Here is a 10,042-nt window from a genome sequence, read left to right on the forward strand (position 1 = left end):
GACTAAAGCTTCCAACCGCTCCTTGTTTTCTTCTCTCTTTTTTTTTTTTTTTTCTGGGCCAGCTTTAGCTCTGAGGCCTTGCTGCTGAAAACATAGATACAATGTTGAGGTCTGAGCCCGGCTGAATGGAAGCCCTTTTCTGGGGTTTTGTTTAGCTTCTTATTTGCAACATAGTATATAGTTGCTTAGAGTTGCAACTGAGAGGCTGGCAAGTTAGGCGGAGAACGTTGGAATCTGCAGCAAGCAAGCCTCGTGCTCGCTTCAGTGCCTGGCTGCCGGCCGCCATCTTGGCTGACAGTTAATTTGCATATACTCACTGATTAGCCAATGAAAAGGGTAGCGGTCGTACGCCAATTACCATGTTTCTCTTTTATTAGTGTAGATGTTAGGACTTCATATTGAAACAGAAAATGCAGGTCATGTCCAAAAAAAGAATGGTTTCTCCTGTGTAGGATAAATAATTGTCATAACTGTGTAGGGGTTTAATGACTCAGTTTAGTCAATGATTAAGACTATTTGTATGTAAGTGGATAAGTTAGCTTTGGAAGTGGGGACTTACATACTAAGAGCAGCTTACAGAGATGTTCCCTTTGGCTTACGTAGCGCTTTTTGAAAATGTGAGCTAAACACCAACATTTAAAAATCAGACTTCATGTAAATACCTAGATTACTTGTTTCCCTAAAAATAAGGCAAGACCTGGCTGCACTGTCCCAGTCCTGCCTGACAACAGAGGACCCCAACTCTCTTTGGGAGGAAACCTGTGCCCTGCTGACACCGCAGTCCCCACCGCTTCCTGTTATTGTGCATGTGAGAGAGAGAGAGGCTGGCTTCCCTCATTGACATTTTACCTGCCTCCCCCAACAGCACTTGGATTTTTATCCTCTCCTCTGAGTTTTGTATTTTCTGAAATTTCCTTATGCCATTCCTGTTGCTCCAAATTTATCCCTACATTTCTTCCTTTTCGTTTTCACGCTCCATTTCTTGGTGCCACTGCCATGCCTGCCAGGGGTCAATTGCAACTAGGCCTTTCAAACTAGTTTTGTGAAAACATAGACGCATATCTGCCACCAGAAACATTGTTTTGCCTCGTGCTTGAAAATGAAACCAATTTACACTTAGTACCAAAGAGTGTGGAAGACCCTAAAAACCACGGCTATGTGAGCTCTAACTGCAGTTTAACTTGCACTGCTTTGCCCTTTGGTGACCTGTGCAGCTGCTGTGGACCGAGCAAGCTCTATTTTGGGACCCTTTCTGCACACTCTCAGCACACGAGTTATATGCTCGCTTTTATAGCGTGCTTCCTCTAAAAGCAGTGTTAAGGTTCTGAACTTCTGGAGTTATATGCTCGCTTTTATATGCTTCCTCTAAAAGCAGTGTTAAGGTTCTGAACTTCTTATAGACGTTCATAAATATGTTTTGTACTGAGTAGCAATTCAAATATGTGCCATTACTGTAAAAAACACTTAGCTGTCAGGAATATATTCAGGGCACAGAAGAATCATAAAGCAAACTGCTTATTCAGCACCGCTGCTTAGATATCTAGTAAACAGGTATCTCGAATTTAGCATGCCTAATACTGCAAGTCTGAGCTCTACCTCTCCAAAGTTTTTAAAAATCTCATTGTGTTCCCTGTGTCAGCAAGTGGCAACTCCAGCCTTTCAATTGCTCAGACTAAAACCATGGAGTCATTCTTCGTTTCTCTCTTGCTCTTACACCTCATATGCCATCCACCTGCAATTCCTGTTGGTTATACATTAAAAAAAAACATGTCCAGAATCCATCCAGTTCTCACTGCTACCACTAATATCAACATAGTCACAGCCACCATTATCTCTCACCTGAATTAGAGAAAAACCTCTTGCCTGGTCTCGCTTGCCCCCTTTAGTCTGTTCTTGGCATAATAGTGATCCTTCTGTCTTTCAAAGGTAAGTAAGACCATGTGTCTTCTCAAAACTCCCTAAGTTTCCCATTAGGCAGAGTAAACGCTGAAATCCTTATAGTAGAAAAAAGCTCCAATATGATTTGGGTGCTCCCCCTCATGACCTTATGTCTCTAAACGTGCATCCAGTTCCACCTGCCTCACTCACCCTGCTCCGGCCACACTGGCACGACTGCTGTTCTTTCAAATACCCCATGCAGGCCCCACCTCAGAGCTTTTGCATCTCTTGGGTCTTTCGCCTGAAAAGCCCTGATCTCTTTGAGGTCTTTACTACACCTGCTTGGTGAATCCTGCCCTGACCACCCTATTTAAAGAGTTTTCTCCTTGTCACATTATGTATTTTACTCACTTGTTATCTCTTCGTTTCCTCACAATGTATACATTCCATAATGTATACACTCCACAGTGTATGCTTTATGAGGGCAGGGACTTTTGTCACTCTTTTTTCCGCTGCTGTTTTTCAGTACCTACAACAGGGCCTGAGACATAATAGTTCCTCAATAAATATTTGATGAATGAAGTAGGTAGAAATGCCATCAATCTAAACTTTTCTCTTTGGGGCATTAGAGTCTGGAAGGAAGAATGCTTGCTTCCACTCATGAGCATGTGTGTATGCTCTTTAAAAGGATAGAAGCCAAAATAAAAAGTTTTCTTACATTTTCTAGACATGACCAGTAATTCCTGGTTTATCAAAGCAAATCCTTACTGCTGAATTCCAAACCTGTGGCACCTGAATATCCTCATACAGGAAAATTTACCATTTCAAGTGAAATAATGCTGAGAGGAAGAGACTCTGCTTGATATTACAGTCACTGCTTGCACGGACGGTCCAATGCATCGGAAGTAAGGCCCTTTGGGCGGAGGCCCGTTTAGAGGCGAGTTTCTAGGTCTGAGTTCCACTCCGTTAATGCAGTGGCATTATTGACTTCTGCATTTGTTTTGTTAAATTACTTAAACAAGGAGGCCATTAGACTGAGGTGGCCCGAATGCCTTCGTAGGCTACATATGCAGCAAACCAAAACCTTCGCCTATAAATCACTCAAGGTTAAGAAATCAAACCTGAGGACATCTAATCACAAATAGCCAACTAGGCTTTTCCAAATAAAGCAAACGCTTAAGCTATAGCCAATCAGATCATTTCCTTGCTTTGCTTCTAAGTATCTTCCTTGTAAAAGTCTTCCCTGAGCTCCTGTGGGTGGCGCACTCCCAACCATTTCTAATTGGGCACTGCATGATTCAAATAAATTTTTGCTCAAATAAACTTTTAAAAAGTTTACTATGCCTCAGTTTACCTTTTAGCAGTTCTAACACCTTAATGTGGGTTAAGATGTTACAACTCTTAGGCCTATACTGTTTAAATGTAGCGTGATTGCTCTGAACTTGGAAAAAATATAACTGCAGAGGGGGAAAGCACAACAGAAAAATCCGCGACTATGGTAGAAACAATTACAAAACAAAACAAGATGGATACTATAGCAACCACCTTAAAGTTTCTGTTAACCGTTAATTTGTTAGGGTTAATTTAGACATGGGTATGATCATTGCTGTATATGCTAACAAATAAGTTAAAATGGGATGTGATCAATTGCCCAATGAGATGATTAATTCTGGAGTTGGTATTCACCTATTTCTGGGAATTTTTGATGCTGACTTTTCTTCACAGTACTGTTAGACAAGTAAAACTGGGGCTGGCGATTAAGCTCTTATCCCACAGGATAAGACATCATCTCCCAGCGGATAGTATGAGAGCTGAGATACATTTGTAGGACACTCAATAGTCATAGCGAATATTTCCAAAGCTCTCACCCAGTACAGGCACTGTTCCAAGGGATTTACATATATTAACTAACTACCATGCTATGAGGTAGAGACTGTGTGCATAAAGAAAAAGTGTTTCTCTACCTTCTTAGGGTCGCTGGCCGGGTCAGAAAATGTAACTTACAAAGACATTAACAAAAGAAAAAGCATACACGTTTGATTAAATTTTTACATATATATGGGAGCTTTTGCAAGAGAATGAAGATCTGAAGAAGTGACCCAAACAGGAAGCTTTTATATACCTTTTAGACAAAGAAACAATAAATTTGTGAAGAACTGACAAGACAAAGGGGTTTTGGCTAGGAGTAGTACATGGTGAAGAAGTAACTTGGAAACTAAGGGCTAGTTTAGTAAGGTCTGTTTGCACAGACTTCTCTCCCCAAACCCCCATCTCTGGTAATAAGAATGTGTTCCTTCCTGGAACAGGGAGGGCATCTTTCACAGAGGAGTTTTAGGACCTGTTTCAGGGAAGAAAGGCGAGGGGTGAGGAGAGGTCAGGGTGACCTTCTTGCTTCTGCCATCTTCTAAATTCTTTCAGCTTAAGAAATATAATATGTCAAGGTGCCATATTTTGGGAACAGTGCCCTGAACCCCATTACTGTTATGATCTCTATTTTACAGAAAAGGAAACTGAGGCAAAAAGAAGTAAAGTAACTGGTGTAAGGTCACCAATCTATTGGTTGCAACACCTAGTTTGGACCCAGGTAGTCTGGCTTTAGAGTCCATGCTCTTAAGTATTGCTATTTTTGCTTAAATTTTGTTGATGTTATTAATCCTCACCTGAAGATATTTTTCCCATTGATTTTTAGAGAGAGTGTAAGGGAGGGTGAAGGAGGAGAGAGAGAGAGAGAAAGAGAGAGAGAGAGAGAAACATCGATGTGAGAGAGACAAATCAATTGATTATCTTTTGCACATGTCATGATTGGGGCCCAGGATCCAACCTGTAACCCAGGTACATGCCCTCGACCGGGTATGGGCCAGCCTTTGGTGTGTGGGCTGATGATGTAACCACTGAGCAAAACCAGCCAGGGCAACCATTGCTATATTTTTTAAAAAGAAAATAATACTGTGGCATAATAAGAAATATGTTGGTCTTTGTCCCATATTTCTTAGCAGAGCTCCTAAAATCAGTCCCTTTGAAGTACACCTGAATTTACACTAATGAAGTGGCTTAGAGTCATCAGAAAGGGAAAAACCTTCTGGAAATTAAGCTCTTAACCTCTGGGCTCTGACACTATCTCTGGGTAGATGGTCTCAGAATTAAGTTAAATTTGCAGGACACGCAGTAGGTGTCTGCTGAGAATTGAAGAATTACTTAGTGTTGGAAAACACCCCAGAAATACAAAAACAGACCTCAAATAACTTAGTCTTATGCTGGATGAACATGATAAAATCTCTGTCTTGCAGAATCAGTAGCACTGTTTTGAATTTGACAGCCTTTGAACAGATAGACTCAATTAAGAATGTAAAAACCTAACTTCAAGGAACACAAACTCTTACGGAAATGTCTTTCATCTCCTCACAGCCTCTAACTCTCTGATATGAAATCCCAGAAGTGACTGAATATCATGCAACATCAGAAGGTGGTGGAGGGCATAGCAGAATATTCTGGCCCGGAGACGTTTTATGGAGGCCAGTGCCAGGACTCTCGTGACCCCCGAGGTTGGACATAGGAAAGTGTAGCATGGGGTAGGTCTTCAAACCTCAGCCACACCCACAGCAGCATATGACACCAGTGACCCCATGACGGGTGGTTATCCTTCCACGGCAGAGCAGGCCGGGGGTTTATAAAGAACAGAGCTTTGCCTCTTTGTACATTCTAGCCACACGCTCCCAGAACACACATTGTGCATGCTCCTGCTACACATTTCTGAAGCAGCAGCAGTCCCTTTCCTTCTCAGCCAGCTTTCTGAGCATTTGTTAGTTTTTAATTTTAAAAGCTAAATAAAATTGAATTTCTTTAAATTGTTTAATTGAATGATTTAGAAAAGAAATAATTTTAAAAAGAAATATAATTACTTCATTAAATTTAAAAGGATTTTCCTATCCTTTTCAACATAAACATATGGCAACTGACTGGAAAAAAACAAACTCTTTTAATACATCTTCTTTTTATACTTAAAACATCATTTATCAATATAGTTCGCAATTTTTTTTTCCTAGACATACTGTTCTGCTTTTCCCCAAAGCACAAAGGAAAAGCACTTTAATTATAGAAAGCACTCATTAAATGCTTGTTTAACACACCTTGAGAGTCAGAGGACATGGGGATCTTTCTGAGGTGTCAATCTGTCTGTATTATACTCTGCCGTATTTCAGTGTGTCCACGACTCCCCACTGCTCTAGGACCAAGTCCAAATTCCTTAGCACAGTATTTAGGGTGAGCCGGAGCCACGTCCCGCCAGAACCTTGGACGTGCTCACGCCTGCACCTGGAGTGCCGCTGCACACTCTCCGGGGCCCTGCTCTGGCCTCTTCCTGCTTCAGGCCTCCATTTTCACTCTCAGTCTTCCCTGACCAGCACGGGAGACTGGGTGGGATGCCCTCGCAGGTGCTGCTAGTTTACACAGTCATAGAAGATAGAGATTATATTTTCTCTCTCATATCTCCCGTGGCTAGCACAGAGCTGATACATAGTCCATGGCTGATAGCTGTGTGTCCAATCAATGAATAAGCAAGATGAACTATATGATCAAAATGGTGCATAAGATGAACTTAGGTCATACACTTCTGCAGACCCAATCAAATGCCAACCAAGGCACACTCTTTATCTGTCTTTTTCTTTCAAAATATTTGTTATTCATCCCACAAGCATTGTTTGAATGCCTACTATTTACCAGGCACTGTTCTAAGTCTTAGGATACTCATAGGTGACAAAGACTGCTGCCTTATTGGAATGTATAATCTAACCAGGAGAGCAGCAATAAACATAAAAAATAAGTAATTGCATCTAGTGTTAGGTAATAATTATTATGGGGAAGAAGTAGAGTAGCGTAAGGGGATCAGAAATGTGGGAGGACAGGGTCCAGGTTGCAGTTTTCAATAAGGAAGTTAGGTGAGCCTCACTGCAAAGGTGACATTTGAACGAGTATAAAACAGAGTAATCAAGTGTTCCTCCCCAGGATGTCCAGGGGAAGAAGGCCCAGCCAGAAAACGGGTCATGCAAAGGCCAGAGCCCAGGTAAGAGTTTGCTTAGCTTGTTCCAGGAGCAGCCCAGAGGCCAGCGTGGTTGGAGCAGAGTGAATGAAGGGGATGGGGAAGCGGGAAGGAGAGAGGAGGTGACTGCGTCTGCAGGCTGGGGCAAGGGGTGAAACGGAGGGCCTGGGAGAGGAGCAACGTGACTTGGCTTACCTTTTGAATATATAAGCCCCATTTGGGGAACAAGCTCTATTTCCGTAAGCAAAAAAAATCATTTTTCTTCATTGACAGTTTTCTCTTTCATAGTCTTTGAACAATTTCTTGTACAGCCAATTCTGTGCCAAAGAAAAAGTCTCATCCTATAGGTCTGAATTTTATCCAGGATTTCGCGGCCAACTTATTTTGGCACACAGGAAAGTTATGACCTGTGGCTAGGATTTTCCCAATATTCACAGCCAAGTTGATTTTTAGGACACTCTCTTAAGATGTAATATTTAAAACATGTAATTTTGATTTTAAATATTACTTCAAAATAAGGAGACTGACAATAAACATAAAAAATAAGTAATTAAATAGAGTGTTAGGTAATAATTATTATGGGGGGGAAAGTGGACTAAGGGAGATCAGAAATGTGGGAGGACAGGGTCCAGATTGCAGTTTTAAATAGGAAGTTAGGTATCAAGAGGCACATGACTCATGATGCCGTATACAAATTTATAACTATAGCTATACAATTGTCCTGCCAAATTTACAGTATCATCAAACCAAATGTTCTGGTGTGGACCTTTAGAACAAAAGTAACTTTTGAGAAATTGTTGCTTCTGGTCTCAAGTGGGATTTTACCATATGAAAAGAAAACGTATAAATTTATTGAAACTGGTCCTGGAAATGTTTTGACATCAGCCAAAAGGAAAAGTCACAAAAAGGCTATTTCAAAAGTAAACTAGAGAAAATATTTTCAAAAGGAGACTATAAATTGCTAATAAATCTGACAAAAAAATGTTTAACTGCACCTGTAACCAAAGAAGTGCAAAGCATCCATGAGACACTTAAAATGAGTTTTAAGAATAAAGAAAAGGAAAGGAAAAAAGAGACAATATTTGAATATCTGGGTGAGAATATAGGAATTTAGTGAAACACACTCTCAAACTTCTTGGGAGTGAGAACAGAGACATTCTCTCAGTGCTGATGAAGAGAATGCAAGGTGGTAATGTGGATTATAACCCTGAAAAATGATCACATCTTTTGGGCTTGTACTTTTACTCCTGGGAAAGTTTGTTTAGGAAATGATACACCCCCCCCCAAAAAAAATGTAATTGCTTCATTATTATAGAGAGAAATTCTATATCTTATATAATAGAAGCGTAATATGCAAATTGACTGAATGGTCGAAATGACTAGTCAGTGGGGGGCGGGGCCAGCAAGCAGGCAGCGCCAGGCCAGCCAAGGTGCATGCCAGCGAACAGAGGGAGGGGATGGCAATGCAGCAGTGGAGGGGCAATGGGGAGGGGTGGGGCTACGCCAGCCAGCACCATCCCCTGATCAGCCACCCGGTTGCCTCCTGCAAAGGGAGGCCAGACTCCATAGGGAAGGGGCCTAAGCCATCAGTAGGACATCCCCTGAGGGCTCCAGGACTGTGCGAGGGTGCAGTCCAAGCTAAGGGACCCTGGGCCTCTAGTCTTTCAATAAAAGGAGTAAATAATTTATTTTAAATCTATACTGAGAAATGACATATAACTTTATTTTGTGAAAAATGAATGACATGGAAAATACTTATGATACATATAACAATAAGAATGATGCAGAATGAAGTGAGATTCAGACATATGGTTTCAGCACATACAAACATGATGGAAAAACTGGGTGGAAATACACTCAATTGTTAACAGTAGTTATCTTTGAATGGTGATATCATAGAAAGTTTTATTTTTCCTTATGTTTTTGTACACAGTAATTATAATAAATGACCCAGTAAAATATTTCTAATGCTTTTTTATTTTACTATAAACTTTGTGGGGGTTTTTTTTAATGTGTTCTTATTGATTTTTTAGAGAGAGAGGAAGGGAGGAGGAGGAATAGAGAAAAACATCGATCGGTTGCCTGCTGCATTGGAGCCCACAATCCGGGCATGTGCCCTGACTGGGAATCAAACCAGTGACCACTTGCTGCATGGGTTAACACTCAATCCACTGAGCCATGCCAGCCAAGCTAAACTTTGTGTTTTAATATGTAAATCATTATATTTTCTATATGTGAACTTTCAAGATTATTTTTAAACAAAATAAAAACATATTCAGGAAATAGCTAAGCAGTAAAAAAAAGTGAAGTATTTTGATCTAGTCAATGGTATAAAGTGAATACTGGACAATAGTATAGATCAGAATATCTTAATGGAAGATAAGATATCATATTGAATATATTTTCTAGGGGCCAAACCATTGCCATTAGCTCTCTACCAATTTGAGCAAAAGAGTTAGTAACGTCTATTTGGTGCTAACTGTAAAGTATGTCAACATTGACCACGTTATTAGTGAAACTGGGTTTCATGTGAAAATCAACAAGGAGCCCTAACCGATTTGGCTCAGTGGATAGAGCGTCGGCCTGCGGACTGAAAGGTCCCAGGTTCATTTCCTGTCAAGGGCATGTACCTTGGTTGTGGGCACATCCCCAGTAGGAGGTGTGCAGGAGGCAGCTGATCAATGTTTCTCTCTCATCGATGTTTCTGACTCTCTATCCCTTTCCCTTCCACTCTGTAAAGAATCAATAAAATATATCTTTAAAAAAATCAATAAGGAAAAGGAAGGTTTGTAAGAGAATCTAAACCCTAAATACTTACCAGTGTCCTTAACTAAGAGGTGTGGAAGAGAACTGACGCTAACTAACAACTCTCAATGAACTTGTTCAAAATCCTCCACAGAGGCTACAGGTAGAAGAACGTCATTGTTTTCCAGCTTGGTATTCCATCCTTCTGGTAGTTTTCTTCAGTGATATGCTGCCTTAATGTCTGGCTTGATGCAAATAAAGAAATACCAGCCTCTTTTTCTGGGAGGCTTTTAGCCTTTCAAAAGCAAGCCATTTCATTTTGTTACTAGTAAAAACAGGTATTGATTCTTTTAAGAAAACATGCTTCTCCCCCCCCCCCCCCCC

The sequence above is a fragment of the Myotis brandtii genome, unplaced genomic scaffold (assembly GCF_000412655.1).
Source record: "Myotis brandtii unplaced genomic scaffold, ASM41265v1 scaffold389, whole genome shotgun sequence".
Classification (NCBI taxonomy): domain Eukaryota; kingdom Metazoa; phylum Chordata; class Mammalia; order Chiroptera; family Vespertilionidae; genus Myotis; species Myotis brandtii.